Source organism: Vitis riparia, chromosome 8 (assembly GCF_004353265.1).
Source record: "Vitis riparia cultivar Riparia Gloire de Montpellier isolate 1030 chromosome 8, EGFV_Vit.rip_1.0, whole genome shotgun sequence".
In the NCBI taxonomy this organism is placed as follows: Eukaryota; Viridiplantae; Streptophyta; class Magnoliopsida; order Vitales; family Vitaceae; genus Vitis; species Vitis riparia.
Genome location: NC_048438.1, coordinates 13,046,328 through 13,060,981, shown reverse-complemented (window position 1 = coordinate 13,060,981; position 14,654 = coordinate 13,046,328).

Sequence of the window (14,654 nt, the reverse complement as noted above, 5' to 3'; positions counted from 1 at the left end):
TGCAGATTGACACATCTACTCAGCTAGATTTACCGCCAGTCATTCCGAGGGGTAGGCGGGGCTTACGTCGACCTAGATTGCTACCTCCACCACCATCTCTATTTCCAGTTCTAGTCCCATCACAGACAGATGTTCTTCATGTGTTACATGCAGTACCTGCTACAGTTAGAGAGGGGCGTCCAAAAAGGAAGAGAGTACCAGTTACACATAGGTTCTCTCCTTGTGGAGGTATGTGAGATTATATATGTTTTTTATTTTCCACTATATTAATGTTTAGTGGATATTTTTTGTGACTTTAATTAAACTATTAAAAATTACATTTTGTAGTAGACTTTTTGTAATTAATTTCATTAACTAATTTTGTAAAAAAATCTATATATGACAACTACGGCTTAAGAGTATGTTATTATTTTGTTAAAGATAAATTTGTCATAATACAAATAAATTAATATCTTAAAAATTAACAAATTAAATATCTTAAATTAATAAATTATACAATTTTATATATATTATTTATATGTTATATAAATTTATTATTTTAAGATTATTAATTTATTAATAAATCAAATTTTCATTTATAATATATTCTATTTATCAATTTATGTTTGTTGAAATAATACTAGATTTTTAAGTTTAAATATAAATAATTTTTTATTTAAGTATATTTTTAAATTTTCAATCATAAATTGTCATTTAATAGTTTTATTAAATTTGAAAGTAAAAAAAATATTATAATTGAAATCTCAGTTATTAACTACTATACTATTATTTCGATAAAGATAAATTTATCATAATATAAATAAATTAATATCTTAACAATTAAAAAATTAAATATCTTAAATTAATAATTTATACAATTTATATATTATTTATATGTTATATAAATTTATTATTTTAAGATTATTAATTTATTAATAAATAAAACATTCATTTATAATATCTTCTATTTATTAATTTATGTTTGTTGAAGTAATACTAGATTTTTAAGTTTAAATATAAATAATTTTTTATTTAAGTATATTTTTTAAATTTCAATCATAAATTGTCATTTAATAGTTTTTAATTAAATTGGAAAGTAAAAAAAAATATTATAATTGAAATCTCAGTTATTAACTACTATACTATTATTTCGATAAAGATAAATTTATCATAATATAAATAAATTAATATATTAAAAATTAACAAATTAAATATCTTAAATTAATAAATTATACAATTTTATATATTATTTATATGTTATATAAATTTATTATTTTAAGATTATTAATTTATTAATAAATAAAATATTCATTTATAATATCTTCTATTTATCAATTTATGTTTGTTGAAGTAATATTAGAATTTTAAATTTAAATATAAATAATTTATTATTTAAGTATATTTTTAAATTTCATTCATAAATTATAATTTAATAATTTTTTAATTAAATTTTAAATTTAAATAAAAATGAACTAAAGCCGCAGTTGCCAACCGCGGCTTTAGTTAAAAAATGAAGCCGCGTTTGGTAAATGCGGCTTTAGTACAAAAATGAAGCCGCAGTTGGGAAAAAATGAAGCCGCATTTTCCAACTGCGGCTTTAGTGCAAAAATGAAGTCGCATTTCTCAACTGCGGCTTTCACTATAATGACGAAAAAAAAAATATTTTTTAATGATGTGGCGCCCACGTGGCATCAAAGAGGTCATTTTAAACAATAGTTTCAAAATGTGCCCGTTTTCAACATTAAGTTTCAAAAATGGGTCATTTTGACCCAAAACTCCCAAAACTCTCTATTCATTTCCATACATTTATATTTATTTATTTTAAAAAATAAAACTTATCAATAAAATTATTAATTTTTAAATAAGTGCATTTCACATAAATTACCAAAATTTGTTGTTAATTTAGTTAAATTATTAAAATTGATGATTTTTTTTTTTATAATTTTTCTTATCAAATTAATTTTTGTTTAAAACTTAGAAAAAAAAATGACAAAAAAATCAACAATAAATTGCCAATATTTTACGTGAGCATCCGATTTAATTAGTAGAATGCACCGAATTAAAGAAAACCAACGAGAACGTCTTTCGAGTTTCAGCCCTAATTATTTTCAAGATTTGAGAAAATCCAAAAAACTAGCCGTTGGATTTTGTACCGCAACGGGTATTTAAAAAGTGGCATCTTGCTCGTTGGGTTATTCTTGAGAGCTCTTGATCTGTCTCCAATGTTTCTTTCAATTTTTGAAGAAACAAGAGAGATAGATATACAGATTATGGTTCTTCCTTTTTATTTTTCTTCTTATATGGATGTTTTTCTTCATCCGATCTCTCTAAAATGCTTGCGGCAAAACAAGGAATCTTCGCATGTGGATAAATTCCATAGGCGATCTTCAGAACCCTAATGGGTCTGTCTCCGATGTTTCTCTTAATTTTGAAGAAACAAGAGAGATAGATACACAATTAGGGTTCTTTCTTTTTATTTTTCTGGGTTCTTCCTTTTCATTTTTCTTCTTATATGGATGCTTTTCTTCATCTGATCTCTCTAAAATGCTTGTGGCGAAACGAGGATTCTTCGCATGTGGACAAATTCCATAGGCGATCTTGAAAACCCTAATGGGTCTGTCTCCAATGTTTCTCTTAATTTTTGAAGAAACAAGAGAGATAGATACACAGTTAGGGTTCTTCGTTTTCAATTTTCTGGGTTATCCCTTTTCATTTTTCTTCTTATATGGATGCTTTTCTTCTTCTGATCTCTCTAAAATGCTTGCGGCAAAACGAGGATTCTTCACATCTGTCTTTAATGTGTCTCTTAATTTTTGAAGAAACAAGAGAGATAGATACACAGATTAAGGTTCTTGCTTTTTATTTTTCTTCTTGCATGGAGGCTCTTCTTCCTCCCATCTCAGAAAAATGAGGATTCTTCACATTCCGTGGGCGATATTCAAAACCCTAACGGGGAAGACAATTACCCTGAAGCTGACGAGATGGAGATGCCACTAGCATTGAAGAGCACAATTGAATGAGATGGGAATATATTCCATATATTGTGTTCCCTATTGGTCAAATTGCTTTTGTTTTTCTGTTTTCTTGTTTTATTGCCGTTGGTTTCTTTCCTTTTTCTTTTAATTTTTATTTTTCTGATTTGTCTTCTTTTGTTATGTGTTCCGTAATGCTTTGCCATCTTGGACTGAATTGGTTCACTTTTCCAATGAATCTGATGAATCACTAGAAGAGGAACGAAACAATCGAAAAAGTGGTTTTGGAGAATCAAATAGATTGGAGATTGGAGCATTTGAACATGGTTATATCATTTCAAATCCCAATAGAAAAAGAATTCTTCTCCATGTTCTAATTTTCTGACTTACTCAAATGGTTGATTTGGTTTGTATGGAATATGTGTTCTAACCTTTTGACTTTAGTCAAATAGTTCATTTGGTTAAGATCCCTCGTACTCGATTGGAATTTCTCACTCACATAGTTATATTTATCAATCATCAAGCAGCAATGGAGAATTGCATGTCAGCCTCTTAGCAAGGTCTTGGTTATGAAACTACGACAAGTTTAAGAGAACGATTGTTTGACCCTTTTAGAAACTTTTGCATTTTGGACAGAGGAATGTGATTATTCCTTTCATGAATGGATATAAATGCATTCATTGTGGACCCAAAGTATGAACAAGCATTTTTGGCAAATGGCATTCTGCAGAATAATGAAAAAAATAGTCTTTCTGCTATTGAAGGAGAAAAAAGCCTTATTGCTTTCTTTCAAGAGAGTAAATTATGAATGTTCCTGCATGCAGCAGGCTGCCCATAATGTTGGTCAAATGGTATGTGTAGATACGAGACAAAATTCTATCCATGGATGCTGGATGTTTTGTCCTGAACTGGTTGGATTGCATGCCAGTGTTCTTTTTTGAAGATGTTAAACTATCATATCCATCATTGTTACTGTTTGATGATTTTCATATAGCTATTAATGTCTTTGGATATATGATTTCCCTGCATTTTGTTGAGTGTACTACTCATAATAAATGCTTGGGGCGTATAATTGAATCTTGGTCATCGAGGGCATAAATGAGATACTTTTTTGTGTTTCGTATTTTGAGCTTCCCCATTTTTCCTTTTCCCTATTGTTGTGACTTCAGATTCATTTAGTTAAACACAACTAAACATCTTGTTCAGATATCTAACCTCATAATTGTAAGGGAGCTGATGGAGATTTTGTTTCTCTTAACTTCATTATTAACATCCAGAGATTTGATGGATATAAAGTCTATTAAATTCTTATGACCGCTGGTTGGAAATATTCCTCTACTGATAATTGTTTATCTTTTCCTTCTTTTCTTTTTACTCTTTGATCACTGATATGATGCAATTTTGCACTGTCTAAGCTCTGTATCTTTTGCTCCTTGGATCTCATTATATGGTTAATGATCTTTATCTAACTGCTGCCCCACAGGAGGTGTTGTTAATGATAGGCTTGCAGCCACCATTCTAAGCAGGAACATTTCTTTTCATTGATTTGACAATAGTTTGATTGAATAGGAACATCAAGAACATATGCCTTTCCCTAATGACTGACTTGAACTCTGAGAAATTATTCTTTGAATCAATAATTATGAAAAGAAAGTCTGGCAGGCTAAAGAATATTCTTTTTAACATATGTTCAGATTACTTATAACTAATGCCATATTTTATATCAATTCCAATGACTCTTTCTTGTTGGGAAAGGCAATCTACGCCTTGTTGAAAAAGAATTGTTTAGTTATCCAAAAATGAAGGGAAAAGGGCTACATTTTGTAACCAACTTTATCATTGGTGATGGTGGTGGTTTGCTATGCTCTTTTTCTTATTATTATTGTTGTTGTTTTTATAATATTAATTATTGTATTACTTCTTAGAATTAAGAAATGTGCTAAATCATATGGTTGAACTTGAAGAATGCATATTGTCACACCCTGCTCCAAATGACCCTCCCTTGAGCCTTATATAGGGAATAAGATGCTTTTGGAGACTCATGGAGCCATCTACACTTACTTACATGGTGGAAGAGTGTGGAAGCTTCTAGAGATGTCCACACATCTCTATAATAGGTTAGGAGACCTTGGAATAGTGTGGGGTATTCTAGAGTTTTTCAAAGTTATTTTGTACATAACCTTGTATACAGATTTATGTTGGAGTTTTTAAAATATTTTTGATTTGTAAGGAACCATCCAAGGTTCCAGAGACTTCCTAAGATGCCTATAAATAGGTGAGACCCTCATTTGGTCAAGGCACCAAACAAGTGAGTTTCCAAAGGCCTTGTAAGCATAATTTGAGAGCAATAAAACTTTCATTGTTTAAGTGTTGCTTACGTGAGCCTTTTAGCTTCCAAGTCGTGTGCATACTTAGCATAGCTAGCTAAGTGAGTGGGTAAGGTTGACTTAGTAACATCCAAGTGTCTTGACTTATCTAAGTGCTACATGTGAGCTTAGGAAAGGCCTAAGTCCGTGATAGTTGATATCAAAGTGTGGCTACGAAGTGGGCATAGTGAAGAAAGCATGTTAGGCTTTAATGTTGAGGAGACTAGCGAGCAAACCCATGGGAGGGAGACCGAACCTACTGTACGTGGTAGGAAAAGGAAGGATAAGTTTCGTGATGCCTTCGCGAATATGGATGCAAGGCTAGCCAATGTGGAGGTAGCCATGGTGGACACTCGGGAGGGGTGTACTTGATAGAGCAAGGCATAGAGAAGGGCATAGAGAATCTCAGGAAGCAAATCTAAGACCTTTGTGAGGGGGTGTTAGGCTCACAAGTTCAACCGATGTCACACGAGGAGCTCATGTCTTTCCAAGACAAGGTCATGAGCATGCTTGCTAGCATGGAGTCAAGGATGGAGGCTACATGCATGGAGATTTGAGACCAGGAGGTTTAATAAGAGGTGACCATCTACAAGACTGTTGTGTTAGCACGAGTCATGACTGCTAATGAGGCACTAAGGGTGGAAGTGTCTAAGCCACATATGTTCAATGGCAAGAGGGGTGCTAAAGTCGTATGGCAAGTTATTGGATAAGCAATTCATGCTTTGGTTGTAAAAAAACCCTTATAAACCCTATTTAAACAAAAACCCTTAGAAACCTGCAATCGAAACTTTGAAATTGCAACATCGAACCCTAGAATACTCATGCAATCAGAACACTAAAAAGTTCTACAAGAATAGTCTATAAAGCATACATCTAAGAATAGAAAAAAGAATGAAGAACAAGAAAAGAATATGACTTGGTTGAATAGAACAATGATATTTAGGCATCAACGACGAAGTTGCAGTATGAAACCTTAGCAGCGTTGACAGTAGGATAGCAAGTAACAAAACTCTCAAATGCAAACACACAAAATGCGAGAAGCAGAGGCTAAAAGCCAAGAGGCCTTTAAGTAGGTTGAAAGTGGGTGCGTTGATTGAGGTGTCTGAAATGGCATGTTGCCTGTTAGCTATCATAATGATGGTCCTCTCGAACCTTGTGCGACAGACACATGTCCCCTTAGCGCCAAAATTTGAAAACTTCTCCACAAAACGATAGTAAATTCTCTCCAATCGACCGTTTGGTATCTAATCATATATGGCTAGGAGAATTGAGGGGCATTGTGGGACCCTTGCATCCATCTAGGTTGAATCTCTTCCCTATCTTGGTATGATGGCCAAAATATTATCTAGGTGTTGTTTAAGCAATAAATACTACAATACCGAACTGTTATGTTAAAAATATTTATGGACGAAAACACTACTTTATCTTAAAGACTATTATTTACAAAATCAATTATTGACATTTAAAATAGTAAAGACACATATGAAAGGTTGCAACTTGATCAAAATAAATAGTCACCAAACATCATAATTCATTTTGTATGAAAAAAAAAAAAATCCCTAGAAAAACGATTGTTTGTTTCTTCAAAATGCTAACTTAAGCTTCAAAGAGGTGTGCCCAGAAAAATCATCCGGACACATCTTGTTGCAAGTACACATATTGTTCACTCGAAAGAAGCTAGCTAGGAAGAACATTGTTAGTATTGCACCAATAGTAACAACGACATTTCTAAAATATACTATTTTGATGCACTTCAAAGAAAATTTTAGTGAAACAAGAATCCTTCAAATCAAGGTTTAATCGTTGTACATTTCCTCTATAATTATTGAATGCTAGAATTCTTTGTAAAAACATTTTTGTTGTCACTTTTCCTGAGAATGTGAACTCTTTCGACTTTGTCACTATCCTTGCGAACATGAACTCTTCCAACTGGTTTTGCACGACTAAGTTTTAATTTCCTATCCTAATTTTTTCAATTATCCTCTTCATCTTGTAATATGTTTGATATTTTGCTAATTGGGCTTCCATTCTCCTCAATCGTTATGACCTATTTTTTGATGGGCTTATTGTCATAGATTTATCATTTTTTTTATAGTTTTAGTTTGCATTCAACAATTAAGACGACTTAAGATACTTTAAATTGTCAAGTCAGTCATGTTCTTAGCTTATTAGGATAAGCAAGTCACTTGACTTTGAAGCTAGAGACAAATAAAGGAAGCAAAACTCAGAATTTAGAAGAATAAAAACTTTTTATACATTTTACAATGTTTTTGGAAGCTCAAGTGCTTGGTGTTTTTGTGAAATGAGACCTACTCCTATTTATGGAAATCAAGAGAACTCTTTGGAATCTTGGTGGTTTGCCACAAATCCAGAATTCTTTAAAAAACCTTGCACACAATTCTTGGTGTTATAAGAATTGTCAAGAGCTCTTTAGAATAATCCACACTATTCTACTTTCTCTTTTTTATTTGTGGAAATGCGTACTCGCCTCTAGCTTCTTTTAGAAGCTTTCTATTTTCTTGTAAAAGCTATTCATGAGGGATTATTTAAGTAGATTACGACACTTTTGGCCACCAATACAGAGAAGCCTTTAAGGGGGTTTAATTATAAATAATTAATATGGACATTAATTAAACTTTTATTGGTGGAAATAATTTTAAAAAAATTATAATTGTAATATTATTGATATCAATATTTATTTAAGATTGAAATTTATTTATGATGTTAAAACTTTGGGACAATTGTGTTTTGGATATAGTTGGGTTCAAAAATTAAGCTTTGGTCCATATAAGTTTATCATTTAAGCCCAAAACCTAAAGGAAGTATGAAAATTGAGAAGAAGAATATGAATTTTTTATTTTTCCAAAAATGATCTTTATTGACTATAAAAAAAAGTAGAAAAATATTAATTTAAATTTTATTCATTTTGTAAATCTCAATAAAATTTAATTTAATTTAATGATTTGGAAAAAAATACACAAATTTTCCAAAAAAATAAAAATAAATTATTATTATTATTATTTAAAAATCAATCATCTTGGAAAATATATATTTTAAAAATTGTGTAGGTAAAAAATAACTAAAAATATGTCAAAATTATTATTTTTAAAAAAAAAAATAGTTTTCTAAAAATAATACATTTTTGGAATAATTATTAAAAAAAATTAAAATAAAAAAGTTTGTGAAACATTGTGGTAGAAAATACTCAAAATAGTTTTGAATGGTATATTGATCTTTTCACATTTTATATCATTTTCATCAATTATATAACTTTTATGAACAAAATCTTAATTTGTGGGTCAAACTGAATTCAAAACACAATTGTCCATAGAACTTTTATAGATTAAAATACAAACATTAATTAAATTAATTTTTTTTAAAAAAAATTATTATTTCTCATCAATTTTACCATTTTATCATTCATCATCAAACAATTTTTAAAAATACACCAAGAGTTGGACAAGTTGATTGATCGGGTTGATGATTAATTCAAACCCAACCCAAATTAAAAAATTTAATCTAACTTGAACTCTAATTGAGGTACTAAATCCAAACTCAACCTAATATCAGTTTTCTAAAATCGGATTGAATTCAAATTGTTTAAGTTAAGTTAGATTTGGATCGATTGGGTTAGATTTAGGATTGAGTTTACTTCAAGTTGGTTGGGTACATCATTCAGAATCCATCTATAATACTTTTTAAACAATTTTTATTTATTTATTTATTATATTTGTAAAATATATATATATATGATAAAATTTTGAGATAGTAACTAAAAAATAAATATAAATTTATATATTTTTCTAAAAAATAAAAAATATATAATATTATATAATTTAATATTTTTCCTTAGAAAAAAAATATTATATGAATAATATGTATTATAAATATTATAAAAACATTAAATCAATTGGGTTTGGGTTGAAAAAACAGCCCAACTGTCCATTGACCCTAAGCCTTAATTATAATGGGAAAAACCTGTAAACACATACTCCATAAATGGTTTTTTATTAATCGAATTAAATTTGAACTTAATGTAAACTATGACAACTATTTTAATCAAATTCTTCAATAATATTTTCGAAGAAATATTAAAAAATAGTTCTTAGTGTCTTAACTTTATTAATTTATGAATTTAAAAAATTAAAATAAGGACAATAATTTTAAAAATTAAAATTTATTAACTAAATTTTTTTTATTTAGTCCTCTCATAAACGGAAAGAATAATCCCAATGATCCCTTCTTCTCCATCCATAATTGAAAAGAATTAACATAATTATAATAATAATAATAATAATCTCTTCTATTAATCTGCGTTAAATAAACAACTAAATGGGAACAATCAAATCAAGAAGAATAATCCTCATCATTTATAAACCATATATAATGGCCATAAAAAAAAAGCGGATCACTGCTTGAAAATAGCGAGAGCAGCGATAACCAATGATGACCACAACATAGCTCCAGATATGCCGGACGAACAGGCCGATCCAGTATCCAGTCCCGGCGCCGGCGCAGGAGCCTCCGAGAGATCTTGAGCGGACACGGTAGAAACAACCATAGAGAGGACTGCAGCGAAGATGACGATGGCTATAGCCTTGAATGTGTCAACTCGAGCCATTACAAAATTGCAAGAAAATAGCAAAAGGGCGTAGAAGAACAACTCTAGGGGAAGAGGAAGAACAAGTAGTGGAATTGAAGAGTGAAGAGAGAATGATGGTGGCGATCCCTTACGGCGGGAGGGGGAATTTATAGGAGTTGTAGAGAAATAGAGAAAGACGTGTTACGTGTGGGAGCGTGGGAGCGTGGGAAGAAGTCCAACAAGGAAAAGAAAGAGTTGGTGGTCAAGTCCAACAAGGAAACCAGGGCGAGGGCAGTTGTCACTTGTTAGGCAGGCGGTGCCCGTCCAGGACGCGCTATCTTGCCAGGTGGCCTATTTCTTTCATCTACTTGTCATGATCTTTCTGAACGTCTAAGACTCTAAGTTAGATTTCCTCCCTGAATAAGATTTTTTTTTTTTTTTTTTCACATTTAAAAGATAAATTTCCCTCAAACTAACATCCCATGAAGATGATTTTTTTTTTTTTTTTTTGCTTAATAAGAATATTTTTATCAAATCCATATTTCCAACTACAATCATATTTTTTAAAATTTATTTATTTATTTATTTATTTTACTATGGATGAAGAAAAATAAAGCTTGATTTGGCTTATGGTTATTTTATATGTAAAAGAATTTGATTAATTGAATTGTGTATTTGTACAACTAATTGTCAAATATTTAGGGCGCATTATTTTATTAATAAAAATTGTTTAATTGAATTTAAAACATAAATTTCAAATGATAGCAATGAAATTTTTTTTATTTTAGAATTTTAATGATTAAAAACCTTGTGTAAATATGACGTCATGACAACCATATTTGATGTTTGATTTTTTCCTCTCGAATGTTCCCTGCTTTTTTCATTGTGGTTAAAATAAGGACAATTTTTTTACCAACCTCCACTGGACTCGTAGTCAAACAGTTGGGCCGAAGCTATTTTTGGTTAGAATGGCTTGTTGGGCTTGAACTGGGTTGAGGTGGGCCAAAAAGAGAAAGAGGGGTAGCAATAAACCAGATGAGATGCTAGTGAACAAATTATTTTTATTATTATTTCACTCATTTTTCCTAAGGATTGGTTAAATATACATAGATTCAAATACCTCTCCTTCTCCTAGCCGTTTCATTTGCTATTTTCTCTTGATTCTCATTTGATTCAAAATAAGAAAAATATTTGATAAAATTTTAAACTTATGATAACTATGTATATTTAACCTAAACTTGAGGAGAAATGAGCTAAATCTACCCTAATTTTTTCTTTCTTTAGGGGAATATGAATTTTAATTTTAATTTTTTTAAATATTGTCAATTGTATTAAGGAATATGAATTGAGTGTGGCTTCAGTTAATTTTATATATATTTTCAAATTTTATCCATTTTGAACAAAGTTGATCTTAACATTTTATAAAGAAAAAAAAAATTACAACATATTTAAAAGGTAATTGACATAATATTGTATTAAGAGGGTGTTTGGTAAAACTTAATACTTGTTACGTAATGACTTAAGTTTACTTTAATTTAAATTATACTTAATTTGTTGAATTAAAACTTATTACTTAATTTTTATTTTAAGTATTAAGATTGTTGGATAAAATTAATTTAACATTTATTCTAAATCATCAAATTGACATATTTATCCTTCTAAATTATAATTATGGTAAAAAAGTTGAGTAATAATAGTGATATAAAAAATAAAATGAATATATAAACTTTAAAATAAGTTAATTGTTTTTATTTATTATTTAAAATATTTTTTTTACTTTAAATCATGTTATTAAGTTATTTTATCAAACATACTTAATTTACTTAATAACTTAAACTAGGTTATTAATTCATTCTAAGTTATCAAATTGATTTGGTAAAACTTAATACTTGTTACGTAATGACTTAAGTTGACTTTAATTAAAATTATACTTAAGTTGTTGAATTAAAACTTATTACTTAATTTTTACTTTAAGTATTAAGATTGTTGGATAAAATTAATTTAACATTTATTCTAAATTATCAAATTGAAATATTTATCCTCCTAAATCATAACTAGGGTAAAAAAAGTTGAGTAATAATAGTGGTATAAAAAAATAAAATGAATATATAAACTTTAAAATAAGTTAATTATTTTTATTTATTATTTAATATAATTTTTTTACTTTAAATCATACTATTAAGTTATTTTATCAAACATACTTAATTTACTTAATAACTTAAATTAAGTTATTAAGTCATTATAAGTTATCAAATTGATTTAATAATTTTAATGTTGTACAACACTACAATGAAAGTGCAACTACTTATAATAGAACCCCCTTATATCATTGGTGTTATACATAATAAAACATGACCATGGATACCTGCATTCATACGAAACTTTGGTATAAGCATTTCAAATGTTTTATTTAGAAATATTTTTGGAAAATTACCTATTTAAAAATATTCGAAAATAAAATCATGTACGGCCCCGCTTGTGCTCTAATTTGAGTTGGGCCGACCGTGTTAACACATGTGAGCCGGGGTGGGCCTTGATTTGTACACTCCTGGTAAAATGGGGCCCAAGCCATGAAAAGACATGGCCTACACTGGGCTGGCCCAAGTCCAACCACCTGTCTTGGGATTGACAGCTTTGCTCAGCCGAGCCCAGCCGAAGTTCCATTACACCCAGTAGCGGTACACGTGAAACTCATGGTATAACTCAGAGAAGCAATAAAATCCGAGCTTTAGAAGTGGGTGTGGGCCGGGGAGTGATGGACGGACCTAGCATGAGGTGGGGAAGGGCTCTTGTAAAAGTTAAAGTTAAAGTTAAAGGGAGGCCCACAAGGGGGGGAGGGGAGGGGAAATCAGGGAGAATGACGTGGTGAAAGCAGTATCCGTTGGGACGGGGGTCCACCGCACGGGCGTGGGCAGTTGGAATCAGTGTCGTATTGGGTTGGAAAAAAACAAGGAAAAAGAGAGGTAGAGTGGTCACCCTCTCCGCTCTCTCCACCAATTTGTTTTTCTCTATCCCATTAGCTGCATTAAAGTCATCCTCACGTGTTACACTCTATCGACCTATATCTCCCAATATTATTATTATCATTTTCATTTTGAGAAAGGAGTCATCTTACTCTCAATCAATCATGAAATTTCATTTTTTTAAAGGAAATTAGTCAATCATCCTTTTATATAGCTTTCTTCCGGGACGGTATCATTCAAAGACTCGCATTCAAAGACCACGCTTTCGTGTCAAGGGGAAAAAAAAAAAAGGTATAAATTATGATCAAGTTCAAACTCGTGGGTCCATGGCTCCATCATATCATCTTCAACATTATACAAGTCCTAATCTATGAGACAGTGAATGAAGTAAAAAGTTATAACTCCGTTCGTATATAGTAACTAACTGCCGAAAATAGACTAAGGGCACGGACATCCTCTGCTAACTTTTTGTAAATGTTCAAATTTCTTAAACAAGTCCATGAAATCTGTCACCATCATGATTATCAAACGCAATCATTTTTATTACTTATCTTAAAATAAAAGAAATATTATTCTATACGCAATATTAGGCTTTGCGGGAATCTTATGCGCAATCTAGGATACCGCCTACATCTTCTCTCGTCAGTTATCGCAATTATAAGACGAAGGGAATTTCTGAAAATTAAAAGTACAAAAACTTTGAAATGAACGCGATATATAAGTAGACGAGAAGTTGGGTTTTTCGGGAAGGGACACGTCTAACACTAATCTGGCGTGGACCGCTTGAAAAAATGAGGTGAAAATATCACTGCCCAAGGAAAAGTCAAAAAGGACAAAAAATCTCACTCTCATTCAATGCTGATGACGTAATTGTCCCAGATAGCGTGCCCCTTTTCGCGTGACTTGGATCTCTCAAAACGGCAGCTTTCTCATCGTTTTGGGTGTTACCGTGTTGGCTTGTTAGGGAAAGAAAAGAAAGGAGGAGTCGGTTGACGAGTTGACGTAATTGTGAAGGCAAGCGAAACCCTAGGGAGGGTTTGGGTGGAGAAAGCATGACTACTGAAAACAAAGAAACATGAGTGTGAGGTTTCAATGAAACAAAGCTTTGGAAATGGGAGTGTCTCCTTCCCAAATTCCCACCTTGGAGTCCTTGACCATGGGTTTTCATTTTAGTTGTCAGATTAATTGACCCCCGTGAGCCCACTTGCAAATATAAAATGGAGGGAGCAAGTAGAGATTAGTTGTGGAATTAATAAATATCCACCTCAGCATCGCATTGGAGGGAAAACCAACAAACAATTTTCCTGGAAAAACGGCAACAGCCCTGTAATTCAAACGCCGCAACATATGCACTTTTTGGGGGTGACGTTGAACCTTGAAGCCACACGTGAATCTATTATTGCTGTTGACCCCACAACCCACGTGCGGCCGCCTAGAATGTGTTGTGGTTTCCAGCTCTTCCATGTTGTTTTAGCTATTGGATTTGACTAATCTTTGTTGCAATCCCTATAACTTAATCCAACACTTGCGGGGACATTTACTTGAAAGTTGTTGTAAACACAAAATAATAATAATAGGCTTATCATGTGATGGTGTGACTTGTGCAATTCACACCCATCTACCCCCCTTTTTTTTCTTTTTCTTTTTTGGCTTTTTCTTCCATATTTTGGGCAGGTTTGAGAATTTGTCACACGTGTTGCTCACCTACTGATCGGAAGTCCATTTCCGTGATCCTTGAGAATCTGTTTCCCCTTTAAACAACCTCTTCTTAACAACCCAAAACTCAATTTGG